This window comes from Dreissena polymorpha, chromosome 8 (genome assembly GCF_020536995.1).
Source record: "Dreissena polymorpha isolate Duluth1 chromosome 8, UMN_Dpol_1.0, whole genome shotgun sequence".
NCBI lineage: Eukaryota > Metazoa > Mollusca > Bivalvia > Myida > Dreissenidae > Dreissena > Dreissena polymorpha.
Genome location: NC_068362.1, coordinates 34,762,254 through 34,784,624, shown reverse-complemented (window position 1 = coordinate 34,784,624; position 22,371 = coordinate 34,762,254). Strand labels below are relative to the sequence as shown.

General features: G+C 33.7%; 1 protein-coding gene across 4 annotated transcripts in view; it reads right to left on the bottom strand.

The window, feature by feature from the left end:
- LOC127841625 (short-chain collagen C4-like) overlaps positions 1–22,085 on the bottom strand; it is a 139,694-nt gene extending 117,609 nt beyond the window's left edge. Inside the window, exon 1 of one of the 4 annotated variants that reach the window (XM_052370598.1) lies at positions 21,950–22,085. The gene's annotated coding sequence lies outside the window, so the exon portion shown is untranslated. Of the gene's footprint in view, positions 1–21,867 lie in introns of all 4 variants that reach the window. The other 3 variants (XM_052370600.1, XM_052370597.1, XM_052370594.1) reach the window with 3 other exon arrangements.
- Between the last annotated feature and the right edge of the window lie 286 nt (positions 22,086–22,371).

The following is a 22,371-nucleotide window of genomic DNA, read 5'->3' as shown; positions in this document are numbered from 1 at the left end:
CGCATCGTTCCTTGTTCTCCCTTTTTGTACATGTAATCTGATGAAGATACAATATATGATCAATTACCCATTGAATTTCTTAGCCATTAATTGGACTTGATAAATATCAACACATACACACCAAACGTCGCCAATGTCTGTTGAAGAGATTTGTATACATATCGATTCTCACTTGAAAGTATTTATCGGTAATTAAAACACTAGTTGTCGCACGACTCGATGAATATTTCAGAATATATGTTAAGGTACCTGTTAATAATGTTAAATCATACTTTTGTATATAAATACTTATGAAAAATATATCTCACATTTGTTGCAACCATCCAACATCTCCAATCCATGTCACGGTACAATGTGTACGTGCTTATAAATTAACGCTTCAGACAACGATAACTTAGACTCACTATTCATATTTGGCATGATACATCGTTTGCAGTTAAGAAATATGAATACAGTTGAAATAAGCATGGTTTGTCGTAAATGTTCTTTAGTTTGCTTACCTAATCCGAATACTAACACGCGCGTTTACAATCAAAGCATTGAAAGTACATTTAAGCACTTAAATATTTATCATTTAACTTTAACAAACCAATGCATAGATAAGTATAAGGATTGCTTTTTGATCGCATGTTTATTAGATATAAATTAAGGTTGCTCATGTCGCTGCATTATTTGCATCATTTCCGATGTTTAGGCATTCCAAGTGGCGTACAAAGCTTTCACGGTTTCATGCGTAAAATCCATCAACGCGATCAAGAACTGTTGTAAACCGCAAGCGTCACTACCGTCAGTTCTTCTCCGTCTGTTCAGTCCGTATGTCTGTAACAAACGTTTTAGAGCTATATCTGAGAAAGTATGTAAGACATCAACGTGAAACTTTATGGGTGTATATATATATATCAATGAGGAAAGGTGCCATGCACAAGAACAATAACTGTTTATTTTCTTAAATAAGCGGGTTTCCCTTTGTGATTTGTGTACGATGTAAGTTTTCACGGCTATATCTCATAAATATTTAAGATTTCAACACAAAACTTAATTGGTGTTTATTTATTAATGAGAAGAAGAACCGCCCATAAGTACCATAACCGTACACTTTCATAGATAAGAGGTAATGCCTTTGTTGTTTTTTATGATGTTATTTTTCCGAGCTATATCTCAGATACTATACAAGATTTCAACGGGAAACTTCATTGATGTGTATATCAATAATGCGAATTGCAATTCGAAAACAAAAACCTTATTCTTATTTCTGCTCTTGTCAATAAACACAATTTATTTCGCGATGGATATCAATTCAGCACATTTGCTTATTAGTCTTGGTAACAACTTCGCTACTCGTAGGAGCAGTTTGGAAACTAATATTGTTTGTATATCTTACGTAATTCCTAGCGTCAGTAATATAATGTACCAACTTGCATATCAAACTGAACTATTTATTTGCGATCGGCTTCTTAGTAAAGTACGATATAATTTCGTCTATGTACTAACCACTTTGAATAGGTTCAAATTCAGTTCAGTATCTATGAGATAGGAATCTTACTCTCCAGTATTATATGTTAGTTTGCTTTATTAACGCATTTTTATTTCCATTATTTTACAATATAACCAAACATAGAAGTACAAATAACAACTCTTGTCTTTAAATGTTTGTGTTTGAATATAAAACACTACTGAGCTATTCAACACGATTTTAGGTCAAAGTTAAAGAACCGTCGCTGGTTCTTAAAATATACTGCGAAAACATCAAGGTTAAAGAAAAACATAAGATTATAACTTGACAAAAATTAACAAAAAACTATGGAAACCAGTTAAAAATATGGAAATGATTCTAATAAGGGACACTTTCCATAAGATGTGAATTAGCCAACTGCAATAACTGGCTAGTTAACAAAAAGTCGTTTCTTCATATGGGTAAAGCAGAATGTATACATTTTGGAAGTAAACAACACATTAAAAATGTTGAAAACATTTTAGTCACATGTAATAATCAAACTATACAGTCTCAATAATCGGTGAAATATTTAGGCCATGTTCTAGATAACTCCCTGTCAGGTAATAAATGTGCAAACGACATCATCGGTAAGCTCAATTCGAGACTTAAGTTCATGTATAGACACAACATTGTTCTCGATTTTAACACCAGGAAAACACTCTGTTATTCATTAATTCAGTGCTTTTTGACTATGCATGTTCGGCCTGGTATAATAACTTGGGGAAAACTCTTAAGTCTAAATTACAAATTACTCAAAACAATGCTGTGCGATTCATTTTAAATGTTGCACCAAGAACCACACTAACCTGATCAGATTTTCAAAAACGAGGAATGTTTTAACTTAATGATAGAGTCAAACAAATGAGTCTAAATCATGTACATATTTTTTATGACAAATGTCCTACGTACAAGAAAGAAAACTTTATTAAGAAATCAGATGTTCATAGCTACTGCACAAGAAAGAGCAAGTGTAATTTCTACGTTCCTGTCATAAAGTCAGCAACAGCTTCAACTTTTTTTATAATTGTGTTTTTACTTATAAGGCCCCTCCATAATCTATTCAAGGTATAAATAGTCACTTCAAAATCAAAAAGAAGTCAAAAAACACTTTCTTAACAAGCACTTTTAGGGTTGAGCATGGCCGACTTTGTTTTTTTAAGTGCTTGGATATCCCCTGTTTTTGTTTCTTGACGAGTTTATTAACTCCAGTGCTCGCTCAAATTTTTAATCGTATATACATTTCACGAACTTTAGATTTTCTAACACCATTATATAATAATTTAGTAACTTGTTTGTAGCTAAATGCAATTTAGTTTTTGTGCTATAAGAAGCAGTAATGTAAAGGACCCCTTTGGACATAAGTCGCAATACTTTCAAGGGCTTTCTTGGCAGTACATGTCCTTATATCGCTCTACAATAAATTAAAAGTTATCAGTCTAAAATACCAAATTGATAAATGCAATACATATCGAGTTCCATCTGAAACACAGAACGTCATCATGTTAATGTATCTCAAATTTATACCTTATGAAGTCAATTTTATCTGTGATATTTGTGTGCTCAATATATGTGTTGTTTTTTAAGTTAATTTGTTTTAAGCTTCTGTGAAAATTGTAAATGTTATTATTTAACATATATTCGCCGAATAAACTATCTATCTATCTATTGCTTACAAACACATTTATTACATATTGTAGAACATTACTGAACTGCATGTGTTTGAGGCTCCTTTATTAAACATACGTAACATATGTCTATTGAACCATTGTTTATTACTACATACCAATTCGGAACTGATAACACGAAAATGGCGATGGCAGTCGTGGTTTGTTTGTGTTTTAAAAGAAATTAAGTTGGGACAGTTGAAACACATTAGAAATGTATCTGTTCATTAAAATGGTGCAACTATTAACAACAAACATCACATGATTTTATTCGTGTATTTGACATTCGATATACGACAATCATGCAAGCATATATAACAAGACTATGCAAGAATCTAATTCACTGCTTATTGTTACAGATAAAACACTATTATTTGATGTTACTATACATCAATTCAATATCAAACTTTATTTTTGACAATAATACGCACTTTAACAACGCATTTAATTAAAAACAGCAATGTTTAATTCTGCAGATCTAGCAATTTGTAAGGAAACCCGTAAACAGAACCCATACCCGTTTTTTTTCGCGGAAATATACATAGAAACATACACGATAACTGTTTGACAGTAGATCGTACATATTACAACAAAAACAAAAAGATGGTTAGCCTAAAACAATGTTGAACAAGAATTATAGTCATATGGTTTTTCAAGAAACAGACATAACTAACAACACATGAGTTCTGCAAGCAAAACCGTAATAAAAAACAAACAAGAAAGCAAAACCGTAATAAAAAGCAAACAAGAATAATACAAAAGTTATCGGGGCAGCCGTACCTGAACAAATAAATAAACTCGTATGGCTTGTCAGACAATATTTAATAAAAACAAAACTTTAACGGTAATCAGGAAAATATGTTTTGTAATAAAATCTCACTCGGTTTATCAGCAAAACATAAGATTAAAGAATGACGTTTACGATTTGTCAACAAAACCATGCTTAAAAACTAAGGCATGTAAACTATAATGTAAAACAATAAATCAGAGAGTCTGTCAGGCAATTAATGAATAAAAACAAAGACAAAGTAAGTTCGCCAATAAAAGCGTACATAACAAGACAAACTCATACGGTTTGTCAAAAGCCTCGTTTATGAAAGACAAAAGCGTAACATCGACAGAGCAACGAGTATGTTCGACTGGAAAATAACGTCCGTATTTACTACAATACACTGCAATTTAAGATATGTGGTTAAGCATTTGGTAAGAACGGGTCAATGTTTTGTTAACATATGTTAACAGAAAGCTAGACATATGAACATTAAAAGATCCTTTTTGGCGATATGAAGGTACATTTGTATTACATAAAAAACAGATGGGCACGCTTATCCCTGTTATGCGGCCATTTGCTGATATTTTTATAAAGACATGGTCATAGGTTCATGTCTCAAATTATTTCTCAGAGTCAATTCAAAGTCACGTTACCAAGTGTTGTAGTGACGTGAGCTATAATAGGACAGACATACCAGATTCATTTCGCAAATGATGATATTTAACGTAACAAGGCCCTCATCAACAATATGTGTAAAACATATATTGTCCTTGATATAAGCTTTAGATAGGTCATATTGTATCGATGCATAGTATCTTATCATATTTAAGGCAACCAGTTTCAGTTATTTATTTGCTAGTTAATGCATAGCGCTCTTAGTTTCGTAATTGAATAACATATAACAGTTAATATAGTGATTATCTTACATTGACTGCATCTAGTGTCAAATGAAAATGTAAATGTCAAACACAAACAAATACATTTAACACTAGATATGTCAAGGACATAGATGGCAAAGCTACATATTCTTAACAGATTGACATTTTGTTTCACATTATAATTAATTTAATACGTTAGATGTTGTTACAAAGTCACAAAGCTGCTCAAAGACAAAATATTTCTTTCATAATGACAATGCATGCATATTTATCAGATGGTATATTTTGACTATGACTAAAGTTTGTTGACCCATATACTATAGGTCAACACACTTTCAAGAAGCCCGGATGCACATGTGTATTTATCAACGCGCATTTAGATTTGGACATGAATTTGTTATACAACTCATATTCAGGTCCGTCTTTCCTATCTGACGTTAAAATATTCATTTTAAGAAAAGATGATAACAAGGCATTAAAGTATCTTGTAACATTTTTGATTCACTTAGACTTTTTTAAAGCGACGTGACCATGTTCAAAATGAAGGTGGGTTGCTAGAGGACGGTCGAATCAGGTTTATGTCGCCATTGATAAAAATGTCGTATAACTAAGCTTTTTATCGATCATGGTATTGATGTTCGTTGTATCGTAGGTACTTTATAACGACCAGGGGACCGTTTCTGGTACAACGCGTAACTTTACGGGCGAAAATGTACGTACGTATAAAGTTACGTACGTTTTTACGAATGCGTAAGTGCGTTTTCTTTAAACCGAACGTAGCCAAAAACTTAGTTGCTATGCTTGAATACTCTCTCAAAGGAGTTCGGTGAATGCGCGGACCATATATAGAGCATTTTACAGTGTCTTCTGTAAACAACGATTTTACTTCAAACATGGATGCAGTAGTTAAAAAGAGAAAGATTAATTGGCCGTTGCAAGAAATAAACGCTTTAGTGGACGGTTTTGTGAAGCATACAGATGTATTAGAGGGAAAACTGTCAAATAACCTGACACATAAAGAAAAGATCGATCTTTATGAAAGGATGATATAAAGGTTAATTTTTAAAAGGCTTAGGCCCTAACAATCTAGTAGCAAGATTCTTGACATTAGTTTGTATATGTGAATTTTGCATATTTCTGACCATGCGCTATCTTTTTCTTGAATATGTTAAGTGTTTGTTTTACTCTTTGGAATTATATCTACCGCAGGCACCGCAAAATATACGGACCACTTTATGTCAAATGTAGTCTTTTGTTATAAACAAACGTAAACATGGACTTAACCACTAGTGGAAACGTTAAAGGTAACCCCACGTCACATGTATAACGGAGTATCGCTACGTTGTTTTCTTGTTTCACGATATATTTTATATATTAGATAAACTGTAAATATTGTATTATTCTATATATCTTTTATCCAGAGTACGTCATTCCAATCTTACGTAAGATGCACATTTGAAGATAATAGATTATTATAAATTAAGGTATTGTATTTAATGTGACTCGGTCATGTTTCGAAGTCCCATGACCCCGTTTTAAAATCAATTGAGCTGCTAGAAGAGGTTCATCTCACACATGATGTTTGGCGTGATAATGCACGCGTAAACGATTTGAGTTTGTTAAAGTGTGTCTTAAATTTTTTATAATTTAGCTTTTCATAGACTAGTTTATATAGGTTTGTAGCATCTTATTTCATTTATTGCGACCAGTTGCGCTAGCTTCACGCTATTGTACTTTTAGTGTAATGGATAACCTTATGTCGAATGATGTTTTTAAAACGTCGACATGGACTTCAAGAAATGTAAATGATAACCGCACGACACATGCATCGTAGAGTGCCACATACACTGATTTCTGCTTTTACGATATAATTATTTATAAATATCAGATTTTGTTACAAAGTTATTTTTGTTTTGCTTAGACTGATTTTTCCATTCGTAATCAATATGCATCCAGATTCATCAGCCCTTATATACAAACATCACGACTGGTGAATTACTCAACACAGCTGTTATATAAAAACATCACTATTGGAGAATTACCTAACATCATTTTTTATTTTTGCCAAGATTTTGTTTGGAAATAAATACCTATACAAATCATATCTAGAGATCGCCTTGACAATCTAGTGCAAGATATACATTTGAAGAAAAAATGATGATAATAATAAATTAAGGTATCTTATAACTGTTTAGCGTCACGTGTTCATGTTTCAAAGTCACTTGAACATGTTTTAAAGACACGTGGGTTTCTAGAGGACGGACGATGTCGTTAATGCACACGCATCGACGATGTGTGTAAGTAAAATTGTGATTTACATTTCTTATTATTTAGTTGTTATGGGTAATGGTTTAAAGATTTGTAGTATCGTATGTCTTTTATAGTTACCAGTTGCGCTAGTGTTCAACTGTGCATTTTTAATTCCGTTTGTTACTCTATGGAATAATATACTATTTGAAAGCCGCAAAAGATATCGATAGCCAAATTGCTACTGAATTTTATCTAAATTGAAAACGTCAACAGGAACATTACAAACTAGTTGTAGCAATGTAAAAGATACCACCACGGGACATGCATTAACTGATTTTTGCTTTCACGATATCAGTATATGTATTTATATTAGATGGTGTTATATAGTGACATGGTTTAGCTTAAACTACTCGGAGACAGATTTATTCTTTCATTATAAAAATGAATGCAGGTTTTAGTAGTTACTATATTTGGCAATTACTTATAGGGTGTAGTCAACAATTACACGTCAGAATAACCAAACATATGCACTTGTTAATGCCAATTATTGTTGGGAAATAAATATGTTTTACACACAACCAACATCCGCCTTACCCGTATAGTGTTCGAAAAAAAATTGAAGTTAAAAATATCTACATAAATGAAAATCTCTTATTACTCCAAGCGCCACATAGGGTCTGTTTAAAATTCCAATGACCCTTGTTTAATGTCACGTTGGCTGCCAGGAGACGGACGTACCGGGCTCATGTTGCAAATTTAGTTTCGTGCAAACACGCACGCATCAAGGTTATGTTTAAGTTAAATTGTTTCTTCAAATCCTTATTATTTAGCTTTGCATAGACCATGGTAAATAGGTTTAAAATTTATTATTTGTTAAACCGACCTTTTGCACTTCTTGTTTTTAGTGTTGTGTTTATATTGCCTTTTGCTAATCTATGGGATATTAATTTTTAGAATAAACTTGGTTACGTTAACAATTCACGTGACCAAGTTTCAAAGTCAAGTGGGTTGTCAGAGGACGGACGTACCAGGGTCATGTGACCACGTTTCAAAGTCAAGTGGGTTGTCAGAGAATGGATGTATTAGGGCCATGTGACCAAGTTTCAATGTCAAGTGGGTTGTCAGAGGATGGATGTACCAGGGCCATGTGACCAAGTTTCAAAGTCAAGTGTGTTGTCAGAGGACGGACGTCCCAGGATCATTTGACCAAGTTTCAAAGTCAAGTGGGATGTAAGAGGCCGGACGTACCAGGGTCATAAGACCAAGTTTCAAAGTAAAGTGTGTTGTCAAAGGACGGACGTACTAGGGTCACGTTGACCAAGTTTCAAAGTCAAGTGGGTTGTCAGAGGACGGACGTGCCAGGGTCATGTGACCAAGTTTCAAAATCAAGTGGGTTGTAAGATAATGGACGTACCAGGGCCCTGTTCAATATGATGTTTGGCGCAAAACGCACACATTAACGATGTGTGTGAATAAGATTGTGCTCATTACTTAGCTTTTCATAGACCATAGTATACAGGTTTGTTTTGTCTCATTTCATTGATAGAGACACGTTGCCCTTACTTTAAGCTTAAGTATGTATATTGCTTGTTGTAACTGTATGGAATATTATCAAAAGCGGACACCGCAAACAATTTCGGAAACATGTAATATCCAATAGTCGTATAGCTAATCCCACGTTAAATGTAAAACAATAAAGAAAATGATGATATTTATGCGTAGATTTGAAGAATTAAATATGTGGGTTGTTTTCACCTTTAAATAAATAATGCACTAATGTTTCTTATTTAAATAGACTTAACATATCAAAAGCTGCGCCTATAGACATAAACATTTGAATTGTGTTCAATTATTTAAAAAATGTACATAAAGGTACAGAAAAATATAAATAAAAAAGCTTGCGTAACGGATGGTATCTGTGCGTGCAAATTTATTATATAGTATACGGTCGAAAATACGTTGCCTGTGTGAACCATGTAGCAGTCGTAGTAGCAGATATTGGTTTTCAACGTAGCAGATGTTGTCTGTATGCGCTATCTCGCTGTCGATGTGGAATTGACATTTCTTGCAGACATTGTTTTTAACAACCAGTAAACTAACGACGAGGATTTTTCGGTATAACCAAATTTGTCAAGATGATAAATAAAACAGTCGTGGCTGAGAAGTGGAGTTATTCGGCTGAATGGATCTGTATGTATAGTTTATTAATAGTAGTGTAGTTTGATGTTTTCAGACGGTGTCTTTATGTGACATCTTGCATTAAAAGTGAAGTCTGCAGTCTAGGCGACGCTGTATTTAGGGACCATGTAACAATCATAGTATAAATGGCCTTTAAGCAGACATAGCAGAGATATCAGTGTAGCAGACAATGATCTCATGCGTCATGCTTCAGTCGTGGTAGCGATTGCTGATATTGTTTTCATGCGTCGTGCTGCAATACGAGTAGAAATTGCAGAGTGGTACAGTAGACATAGTTTTCATGCGGAATGTAGCAGTCTCATTGTCGATTGTAGTGGCGCATACATTGATTTTCCTGCGTCATGCTGTCATCGTTTATGGGATTGCACGGTGGGAGACATTGTTTTCATTGTTAATGTAGCAGTCTTATGGCAGACTGCTATTCATTGTTTTCGTGCGTCATGTTTCAGTGTTTGTGGAGTTTGAAGTGTAGTGGCTAGTGATTTCATGCTATTTTATGTATTCGTAGTTGAGTCTACGGAGCCCCAATTGCTGTTAGCGATTTAAAGCATTTGAAATACATATTGTTGGGTTTGCTTTAGTTTCAAATATACTTGTATTATTGGGCCTTATGGCATTAATGGCTCACTTATAATAGACAAAAGTGTGTTGGACGACGTAAAGTAAACGATCAGATCCGACATTTTAAATCTAAAATAATGAACAGGAGGTGGTAAAAATCTTTATTAATAATACACTTTCGATAGGATGGGATAATAATTTAACCATTAGTCTACCAAAAATTTTCTGTGGATCACATAGTGTATTATTACGTTGGGCGTCTATTGAAACTAAATTTTTTGTAAAGACTGTTATTTCAGGTTCCATTAAGGGATAAGTCGTCACACATGGACGGGCGATACATATTGCAGTTAAACAAAAGTAAAAACAATTTCGAAGATTCATTGACTGGTTGCATGTTATGGGTACAATTACATGTACAGTCATTGTAAGAGTCAATATGAATTGTTATCAATAGTTATTTCAGCTTTCTGAAAACAGAAACATTGTATGTATATACCTTTTAAATAAATCTATTCAACATTCACACAGAATAGAATTATGATCACACTTGCTGGAAAAGTTCCATCAAATACAAAAAATTGACTTTACTGTAAGTATAAACTAACTATTAAGGGAAGCTCCTATTTCTCGCTTACTTTATTCACTTGATATCGGTGTGCCCCTTTTACTCGATATATGGCACTCAAAGACATGTTATTGATTTGTACTGTGTACGAGGTCAACTTAATTTTTAAATGTTTTGCGGAGGTATTTTGACTGCCATGTCTGTAAGCGTTTTTTTGTGTACTTTGTTTAATTTGAAGTACATTCAAATTTGTTCGGCGACACTCACACATTAACTTTATATTGTGTTTTTTTCAAGTTACATACATGAGCAAAATATACGATTAATTCAAAAAAAAATTTGTAACATAGAGTAAACCCATAAATCATCAGTGTTCCTCATAGCAATAGCTAACATTTCAACGCTAGATGTAATATGGTTACATAGATTTTACGAGATGCAATATGATATTTTTATTTTTTGGGAATACAACATATTCCATGTGAATCCCCGCCAGGAAATCCGAACATTGGTTAAATTATAAAATACGAAAAGAAATCCAACACCGTAAACGTGCACACAAAAAAGCCAAGGCATCAAACTTAGACAGACATTGAACAATATATCGCAAACAACGTAACCTTGTTAATAATCACGTCTGATCAGCGAAAAAACTCCACTTCGATAACCGCGCTAAAATGATAAGCGAACAACAGCAGTCATCATCGGACTTCTGGAAAATCATCAAAAACATTACAAATAAAAACACCACACATAACGAGTTGCCTCCATTAAATCATAATGGTACCGTTTTTGAGTCACCTCTTGATAAAGCAAATATCCTAAATTAATTCTTTCAATCTTAATCTATTCTAACGATACCAACTACACATACTCATATCCCAAAGATCCAAATTCCAGACTGCCCTGTCTTAGAAGATTTAATAATTTCCCGCCAAGATGACCTTGATTCTATTAAAGTTATGAAGACTGGAAATGCCTCAGGACCGGACCAATTAAATAGCATAGTCTTAAAATATATCTGAAATTGCAGACCCACTTCAAAATCTGTTCAATGTTTCACTAAGTACTGGTAGGGATCCACGGAGTTGGAAAGAAGCAAGTGTTTGTGCATTATAAAAAGTCAGATCCCCAGGATGTAGGTAACAACAGACCAATCTCCCTCCTAAGCAATGTAAGTAAATGTCTTGAAATCATTATTCGCAAGTACATGTTTAACCATTTAAGGGCTTCTGACTTTATAACCCCATTTCAGTCAGGTTTTATACCTAAAGATGCCACTGTTAACCAATCTATTTCGGTTTATCACTCATTCCGTAAAGCCCTCGATGAACTCAAAGAGGTTAGAGCGGTATTTTGTGACATTTCTAAGGCTTTTGATAGATTATGGCGCGCAGGGCTAATGCATTAGCAAAGACTCGGTGGTATCTCGGGCAATCTTTTATCTTGGTTACAGGACTATCTTAATGACAGAAGACAGTGTGTTGTAATTTCCGGTTGTCAATCCGATTCACTGCCTATCAACGCTGGTGTTCTGCAAGGGTTCATATTAGGGCATCTCCTTTTTCTTGTAAACATAAACGAAATTTTGTGAGATATTCACTGCCCAGTTCCTCTTTTTAAAGACGATACTACGCTTTATATAATTATTGAAAATCCGGTTAATGCAGCCACTATACTCAACGCTGAACTTGTAAATATCCATTGCTGGGCCGATAAGTGGTTGGCAAATTTCAATCGATCGAAAACCGAGTCATTAGTAATATCAAGAAAAATCAACCGCCCGATCCATACAAATTTAGGCCTGAACTTTTTTTTACTCATGCTTTGGGTTTACACCTTATAAGCAGCACCACCACATAACAAAAGACAGACTTAGCATAAGCTTCGAGCTTTTATCTCAAATATGTCACTTAACACTTTGGAGTCCTTCTGTTAAGCATATTTCGTCGAATGCTGCTAGTATGTTTGAATTGTATTATATTGCCTACATGATGTATATGAATAGCGAAATAAATATTGTTTCAACCAAATCCGAACATTAACGAGCGAACGCGAGATAGCTATTCAGCGCCGGAAGAACGATGTGCTTTTAAAAAAAATAACGAACAGTTTGTTGTATTGCGTTAAATCTATTTTACCAGACCACATCTAGCGTTGAAATTTTTGTAATTGCTAAATTGCTGATTTTTCTTTTGCGTTAACTTTATTTTACGAAATATTTTCGCTGACCGCAGATAATTAACTAATGACATACAATTATATAGTCATAAAGGGAGTTACACTTTCCTGATAACTACATGAGCACCGATAGTTTTACCGCCATTTCATTATATATAATATAATATACTTTGTTGTTCCTAATAAAGACAATTAACTAAGTAATCGACAAAGGATTTTGTGACAAGTTAAACTACTCGAAGTAATGTTGTCTATTATATAAGGTAAGCATAAAGTTCCACAATTTTAAATTTGTTTATTCTCGGTGCGTTTAAAACGTTTTGTTTTGACCGACATATAGGTATCAAAACGTTTACTGCATTTAATGGACAAATGAATTTCATAAAAGACAAGCGTGTTTTTCTCCAAGTCGAGACTTTTATCACCAAAGTGTGTATGGTTGAAGAGATATAATGAGCAATTCTACTTTGGTGTGATAATCATGGACATTCCAAGAAATAATTCGAAACTGATTCAATTGCACCGCAAGTGCATACAGATGAAAGTGCAATAGTTCACTTAAATAGATGTTCATTAAAAGAACATCTATTAAGTGAACTACACTCAGTTGTGAGTCTTAATTGAAGCCTTTGTTAGCGCCTTTCACCATACTAATAAAATAATACATTCGGTTCTGTAACATTTTATATTTAGAATCAGCATTTCTATTATCTAGAGGACGTTTATTCCATTCCGTAATGGATGATGGTACGTATGGATTAGAGTATAATGTTGTGCGGGTCATCAATGAGTGGTGTGTAACCTGTAACGGTCATGCTTGTTTACTTCCTTTAAAACATAGTTATAATTTTGAAAGTTTATTCGTTATACAAACAATTCCAAGTATTGCCATAAGTGAATTCAACAACAATGAACTACACAAGAAGTATTCTTACGGCTGTTTTTATCCTTTCACGGATCGGTGAACGTTTTATCCAAGATGACATATTCCCCACCCACTTACTTCAACAAGGGTCGACTATTGATGTTTCATATGGACAGTTGGTATTTTATGAAAAATGTGTTACTTCTTATTCTACAACAGACAGAAAGAGAAACACTTTATATCGATGTTGTAACACCAAACATCAAATTCCTATGCTATTATTGCTTTGTGGTGACGTTCATCCTTGCCCTGGGCCATCTGATCAGGGGAGTCGTTCTTCTCTAACATCCGACCAGTCGTGTGCATCCATTGACAGCCAGTACAAGGTGTTTAGGAATCGTAGCTTACATTTCCTTCACTTAAATGTCAGAAGTTTGATCCCCAAGCTAGACGAGATAAGATCAATAGCCAATCGTACACATGCAGCTTGTATATGTCTTACTGAGACATGGCTAGACGATACAGTTTCAGACTCTGAAGACTCCATTGCAAACTATATAATTAGGCGGCACGACAGGAATCGACATGGTGGAGGGGTGTGTACTTATATTCGACAAGACCTAGCCTTCAACCCTAGATATGACATGACGAGAAATGATCTTGAGGCCACATGGATTGACGTTTTGCTACCTAAAAGTAAACCAATACTTTGTGGCACTATATATCGTCCACCAACACAACTGAACTTTTTTAAAATGTTGGAATCTTTGTGTTCAGAATTTGTTCATGTTGAAAATGAAACTGTCATATTGGGAGATTTTAACGTTAATGTTTTAATCAAATGTTCTCTGGTTGACAAACTATTATCTTTTACAAATATATTTAATTTGACACAACTTATTCAAGAACTTCTAGAATTTGTAATACTTCATCAACATGCATTGACTTAGTTCTTGTATCAGATAATGATTTAATTTCTCATTGTGGAGTCATTGATTCATCAATAAGTGACCATTGTATTGTTTATTGTACACGCAAGAAATTAAATATGTAAATTGGTAAACATTACAATGTACACACCAGATCATTGAAAAACTACAGTAAAGAAAACTTTGAACAATGTCTTTTATCAACAGACTGGAGTAGTGTCTTACTAAGTGACAATGTCTCTGTAGCTTGGGATAATTTCAAAATGTACATTTTTATCTGTTCTTGATGGCATTGCACCTGTAAAAGAAGTTAGATTTAAACAACGCACTCAGCCTTAGATTACTCCTGATATTTTGAATAGTATCCAAGCAAGAGACAAAGCTTTTCATTTATATAAGATAAATAGAATGGAAGAAAGTTTTAATACTTTTAAGGAGTTGAGAAATAAAGCTCAGTCACTTATCTGTAAGGCCAAGAAACATTATTTTTCAGATAAACTGGAACAGTATAAAAACGATTCTAAATCTCTCTGGGACACACTTAAGAAGTTAGGTCTTCACACTAAAAAAGGGAACTCTTCATCAAGTAGCATAGGGCTTCAGATTGATGGGCAAATTTCCTTTGACAAATTTACAGTAGCTGAAAAATTTAACTCATTTTATACAACAGTTGCTTCTATACTTGTTGAGAAACTTCCAAAACGTTTTAATAAATATGGCAAGAATTTTGTTAGTAATTACTACGCTACTAAAGGTGTTGTGTCAAACAGTTTTTCATTTTCCATTGTGTCTGAAAATACAATTTTAAAGCATACACATAAATTAAGTGCTAATAAGGCCTCAGGTTTGGATGACATTCCTGCTAGATTTGTTAGGGATAGTGCTTCTTTCATATCTTGTCCCCTTGCTCATATTGTTAACTTGTCAATCATACAGGGTTCTGTTCCTGATGACCTCAAGTCAGCGAGAGTTATTCCACTCTATAAGAAAAGTGTAAAGACTGAGGTTGAAAACTAAAGAACGGTTTCGATCTTAAGTATCATCTCAAAGATCCTTGAAAGAGTAATTTATGACCAAGTTGAAAGTTACTTGAATGACAAAACGCTTCTGTATAGCTATCAATCAGGATTTAGGCGTGGCTATTCTACAGACACCCATATATCTGATTATATTCGTTTTAAGATGGATGAAGGTAAGATGGTTGGTATGGTATTTTTAGACCTACAGAAGGCCTTCGATACCGTCAATCATAGTATTTTAATCATGAAACTTGAGGCTATTGGTCTCCATAGTGACGCAGTCAGGTGGTTTACCTCCTATCTCTCCGATCGCCATCAGGTTGTTGACGTATCGGGTACTATGTCCTCCGAGGCCTCCATCTCATGTGGTGTTCCTCAGGGCTCCATTTTAGGTCCCCTTTTATTTTTAATTTATGTGAATGATATGGCCGCTGTGGTAAGAAATAGAACTTTACTTTATGCTGATGGTTCTGGCATCCTGGTAGCTGGTAAACACATTTCAGAAATTGAATCCATTCTTTGTAGCGATCTCGAACTTATTAGTGAGTGGTTAGGGGACAATAAACTTTCCCTACATCTTGGTAAAACAGAATCTATATTGTTTGGCTCAAAGCCCAAACTAAGGTCAAATTCTCAGTTAAATGTCTCTTGCAATGATGTGTCAATTGCTCCATCAAGTTATGTTAAGTACCTAGGTGCTGTATTGGACCAGTTCCTGTCTGGTAAAAACATTGCTAGAGCAATTATTACAAAGGCAAACTCAAGGTTCAAGTTCCTATACAGAAATAGTAAGTTCTTAACATTGCACACAAGAAAACTCCTTGTCATGTCTCTTATACAGTGCCACTTTGACTATGCCTGCTCTTTTTGGTACCCTGGTCTTATTCAGTCACTTAAAAATAGGCTTCAAACTACACAAAACAAGATGATTAGGTTTGTTCTGAATATGGATAACAGATCACATGTTGGTCAAGAACAGTTTTCACATTTAGGTTGGCTGCCTGTTTCAAAAAGAGTAGAACAGATCATACTTTGTCATGTACATAAGATTAAAAATGGCCTTGCACCAGAGTATATGGGTGAGAAGTTTAAGCCAGTGTCTGGCGTACATAATCGTTGTACTAATTCTAATATGGTAGCTCAGCCAGAATCTGATCATTTTGCTGAAAATTTTACATTTGAAGACTCTGGTCGTTTTTCCAAACCAAGAGTAGGAAGTTTTGGTTCTAAAACATTTACATATAATGGTATCTGTTTATGGAACAATCTTCCTCAAAACATCAGGGATGTACCTAAACCTAACAATTTCAAGGGTGCCATCAAGAAACAGTTTTTAGAGTCTTTATAGCTTTTTATAGTATACTTTTTATTATGAATGTTATGTTCTGTTAAAATACTGTGATACATTTTTAAGTCTTATGATCAATAAGATGCAAGGATCTCATAATTATTCTTAAACTTTTAGTATGCTACATAGTGTGTTTATTAACTACATATGCAGTGTGTAACTTTCTTATGCAACTTCTGTGATAATAATGAACATTTGATTATATTTATTCATTCTTAATCAGTAATATACTTTATTAAACAGTACATATTTGATACATATACATTATTAAATATCTAATACATGACTGTTTCATGGTTACTGCCACCAATAACAAGGACCAAAATGGAAATAAGTGAAATTCATTTTTCTCTTTTTTGTGTTAGCCTTGGTATTGTGTGTGCATTACATGGTTTGCTATGTATATTGCTGTGATAATATATTTTATATTGTCTGCAGTATGTAGTGACTATGTAATGTTCATATGTTTACCAAATAAAATCAATCAATCAATCAACATAACTGATGTTGTCTCTATTTCGTAATTGGTAGATGCTATTGGGATTGTTTTCCCCATGTTTTTTAGGCGCAATAAGGTTTTCACGGGATCTTCATCAATTATCGTATCTTAATAATTGATTGTTCTGCCCATTCTTCGATTTTCGGTCTTAAAGTCCAATTCATTAAATAACAAATATTATATCTACCACATTTTAACGTGAATTAGGGGCTAGGTCAAATTTAACCCCAGGGGCATAATTTGAGCAAACTTTGTAGAGGACTACTTTATCTCACTTCATACAAAATGTGGTAGCCCTAGGTCCTAGAGTTAAGAACAAGAATATTTTTAAAGTTTTCACAAAATAAGCAAGATATAAGCGTATATAATGTTTAATTTTGTGCCCCGCGGACCAGGATCAAATTTGACCCAAAGGGCACAATTTGAACAAACTTGGTAGCGGACTATACGATGTTATTGCATACCAAATTTGGTAGCCATAGTCGGAATGGTTTTCGACAAGAAGATTTTTAAAGATTTCACAAAATAGGCGCTTTATAAGCGTTTATTCAGTTTTGTGACCTCCTGGGGCAGAGTCAAAGTTGACCCCAGAGGCATTATTTGAACAAACTTGGTAGAGGTTTATTAGATGTCACTACATACCAAATTTGGTAGCCCTAGGCCCAATGGTTATGGACAACAAGATTTTTAAAGTTTTCACAAAATAGGCATTATATAAGCATATGTTCAATTTTGTGACCCCCGGGGCAGGGTCAAATTTGACCCTAGGGATTAAATTTGAACAAATTTGATAGAGGACTATTAGATGTCACTATATACCAAATTTGATAGCCCTTGGCCGGATGGTTATGGACAAGAAGATTTTTGAAGTTTTCACAAAATAGGCCTTATATAAGCATATGTTCAATTTTGTGACCCTCGGGGCAGGGACAAACTTGATCCCAGGGGCATAATTTGAACAAATTTGAAAGAGGTTCACCCCAGGAACATTCCTAAGAAATTTCATCAGAATTGGACCAGTAGTTTAGGAGAAGATGTTTAAAGCAAAAGTTAATGCACGGACGCACGATGGGCACAGGACCTTTGGCCAGTGGAGCTAAAAATCAAATTAAACATTTAGTTTTGATGTAAAATCAGTTTTTATATGCAAGTGTCTATTTCACTTATAAATTAAAACAGCATATTATACATTATTGAAAAGATTATTCCAAGCTTGATGTCATATTTCAACTTTGCATAGTGTAGTTAATTGAACATTGTATTGAACTGTATGGGCAGCTATATTTTTTAATTTATGTATGTTGTATTATACAAAATGCATTATTTCTACCACAAGTAGACCATATAAGGCTTACTGCTACTAAATAGGCACTGGTAAGAATTTGACACTGTTTTTGATGCTCATACAAAACTTTAATTATTACTTCACTTTAGTATATTAAATATTTTCAAGTTTTTGTTCAACATTTTTTGCAAAAGAGTGTCTTAATGCATTTGAAAATATACTTAAAACAAACTAAAATTGCATTTTAACATACCTTTTTCCTGGTAAAGTGTATTCGGGATGATAAAAAATACACTAGAAGAGTATTAATGCTGGAAAAATGCAGAAAAAAAATACATTTGTTTCTGTTAGAAGTGTGTCTGGTCTGCATTTTTAAGTGTATTAAATGCACATCAAATGCAGATAAATACAATGCCAATACTGTAACATGTATTGTAATGGACATAAAATGCACTTGTTCTTGTAATTAAATGCTTTAGTGAATTGAAATAACCTTTTATAACGTTTTAACAATTAATAATACCTTTTTATATAAATTTTCTTTTGAAATGTGACACTTAATTAATTTTTGCACCACTAGTAAGAGATATAATTTGTGCTCATAATGCTTTATCATTACACTATATAATATCATTTGTTGTATGAAAATTACCCGCAAAATTCATGTGAAAGCTCAAGAGATCAATAGCAGCGTGCTATACCCTGCTCCTTTTTACATGACTTGATGGTATTTAGTCCCCAATTCTACATGGCCAAGGGCAAATTAATGTGCAGATTTGACAAATAAGTCATAACTGGGATCAAATAGGCAGACTTTCATATTACTTGTATTTAATTTAAATCATGATCTGAATTGCTCTTTGGCAAATCTTAGTTGGTCACAGTTTTGCAACTGAATTTTGTTCACGTTGTAGTGATTATATTTTCAGTATTTATCAGACAACATCTTTCTTCAAAAGTTTAACATGATTGCTTGGTTAATTTAGAAACAAGATCAATGCATCATAACATAACATGAAAAAATGTGTCATAGTAAAAATGGCAGCAAAAAAAGGACTAGATTATCTGCCTTAAATCTGAGACGTTATGTTGATGTATTGGAATTTGTCATAAATAATGTGTTCCATAGTTGTATAATTGTATAGTCGCATGCATGAGTGTTGTCAATGTCACAATACCAATTAAAGCCTATAATTTACTAAAACAATTTGAAGTTTGATGTGTGTTTTTTTCAAGATCTGTTATATATAATTTTATATATATATATATATATATATATATATATATATATATATATATATATATATATATATATATATATATATATATATATATATATATATATATATATATATATATATATATATATATATATATATATGTATATATTGCAGATATATCATGGTTTGTGCAGAGGACAGTAGCAATAACAAGAGCTGTCTCCGTAGGATGACATACGCCCCCGATAAACGCTTTGATAGAAGTTATGAGCATGTTTCAAAACCTAAACGCCGACCCTTAGTTCAAGGTCAAAGGGGTCAAAATTTGTGTGTGTATGGGAAGGCCTTGTCCATATACACATGCATACCAAATATGAATGTTACATCTGAAGCGACATAGAAGTTACGAGCATTTTTTCGAAACCTAAATGCAAAGTGTGACGGATAGACAGACGGACAGTGCGATCACTATATGTCCTCCTTTGGGAGCATAAAAATGTGTTTCACATTGTTTTGGTGAATTAGTAATGTAGTTAAAAGAACAGAATCATCAATTATAAAGTTATCGATTATAAAGTGTTGCTGGCATATTTGATGCATTCATCTAGCTATAAGAAGGTCACTGTTTTATCCCCACTGGCACTGAGCGAGGGTTCTCAAAATCTTTAAACGATATGAATAAGTACATATAGGGTCGAGAAAGCCTTGTTGATATGGGGGCTAAACACCTGAAATCAAAGCGACCCAGGTTAAAGGCCGAGGCCAAATAAATAAACCAGAGGCCGCATGAGCCTGCTATACTCTGAACAAGTATTGTTTCTTCTCAGAAAACTGGCTTAAGTGTCTTACTAAGCTTTAGACTTTGAGTTTAAGTGCAATCTATCTAAAATAAATTGGTTAAATTAAATAACAATTTGAAAAAAATAAACATTCTGCACAAATTCAATTATTTACTTTACCTGTGTGCATGAATCATTTCAGTCTTGATGGTTAGTGAACTATGTCAAAAACACCATAGCTATGAAACACTTGTATTTTCAATATTGCAATGTTCCACAGAAATGATACTGATGATAATTCTACACGATCATGACATGAAAAATGATGAATTATTAGATATATTTCTAAATTCCATTTCCACCAACAATTCGGTTATTCCACTACCAGTTCACATGCTTCGTACACAGTTGAAAATAACACTATTCCACTCAACAACCGTGACACATGTACTCAATTTTTCAACTTTTCGCAATTAAAATTGTCCTCTACTGTTATTGTTGTTGTTGTACTTTTGAAAGTAGTTCGAAAGATGGAGACTACCCAGAGATTGATTTATGAAATAAATCGTCTGCTGATCCTGAGTGTTTGCTTGGCTGACTAACTCGTGGCCATGAGTTAGCTAAGTCGGGATCTCGAGATCTCGAAATTCTCTCCTCTTTTGTTTAATGCACCCTTCCTTTATTTACTGCCCCGCTCTTTTTTTAATTGCACTCCTTTTTCATTTAGTTTTGCAATCCTCTTTTTTCTATCTCGTGCCCACGGCATAGCTAACTCGTGGCCTCGAAATAGAAAACGAGGAGTGCAATTTAAAAAAAGAACAGTGAATGTCACCTCTATGCCACCGTACTAAAGGGATATTATTTTCCGACTATTTAATTATTTAAATGATTCTATTCACATAATTGCAAACAATAAGTGTTAACAATAATTGAACTACAGTTTAACGTGCATATCGAGATGAAAGAGGTTGGTACATGAAAGTATATTTCATAAAAGTAAACGAGCCGCGTTCTGAGAAAACTGGACACAATGCATGTGTATAAAGTGTCATCCCAGATTAGCCTGTGCAGTCCGCCTTAATGGGATATTGCTCAGAAGAGACTTCATTTAAACGAAAAATGTCATAACAAACGGAAAGTTTCGTCCCTGATAAGCCTGTGCTGACTGCACTTTACGCACATGCATTAAGCCCAGTTTTCTCAGAACACGACTATTTTATTGTTTTAAAAAGTAGTTGTGAAGTTATTATTAAAATTAGACTTATAATGTTCATGCTAATAATTAAAAATTTATGATGAGAAATCAAATGCATTTATTTTAAATGTGTTCATTTAAATAAATATTCATTACTTACCTAATTTTACAACTTCACACTCGATATAATATTATTAAGAAATATACCAAAATATTAAGTTTAATCCATCTACTACACGTACCTAACATTAAAAGACCAAACAGTGTCAAATCACAAGCCGAAATCTGGATTTCCAAAGAAGTTGGGTTTATCAGAAGATGACTCATCGACCTCACGTGCACCTACGTCTCTGGTATGAGTAACGGTATAGTCTGCCTCATAACGGATTACATTTTGAAGCATGTTTGTAGGACAGTGTAATGCGAATGCTAAACTACAAAATCGGTGACCAGTTAGGCCACAAAAAAGGAGTTGTTGGTTTTCAGAAATATCCAAACAAATAAGATATGTGGACCGACTATACAAGTTTTAGATTGTGTTCATTTACTGAACGTAAGCCGTTTTACACTTAAACAATAATGTTCTATGTCAAAAATCTGTCCTCCAAACACTGTTTTACAGACTTAATTTCGCGAATAGGATAAAATGAAGCAAAAATAAGCA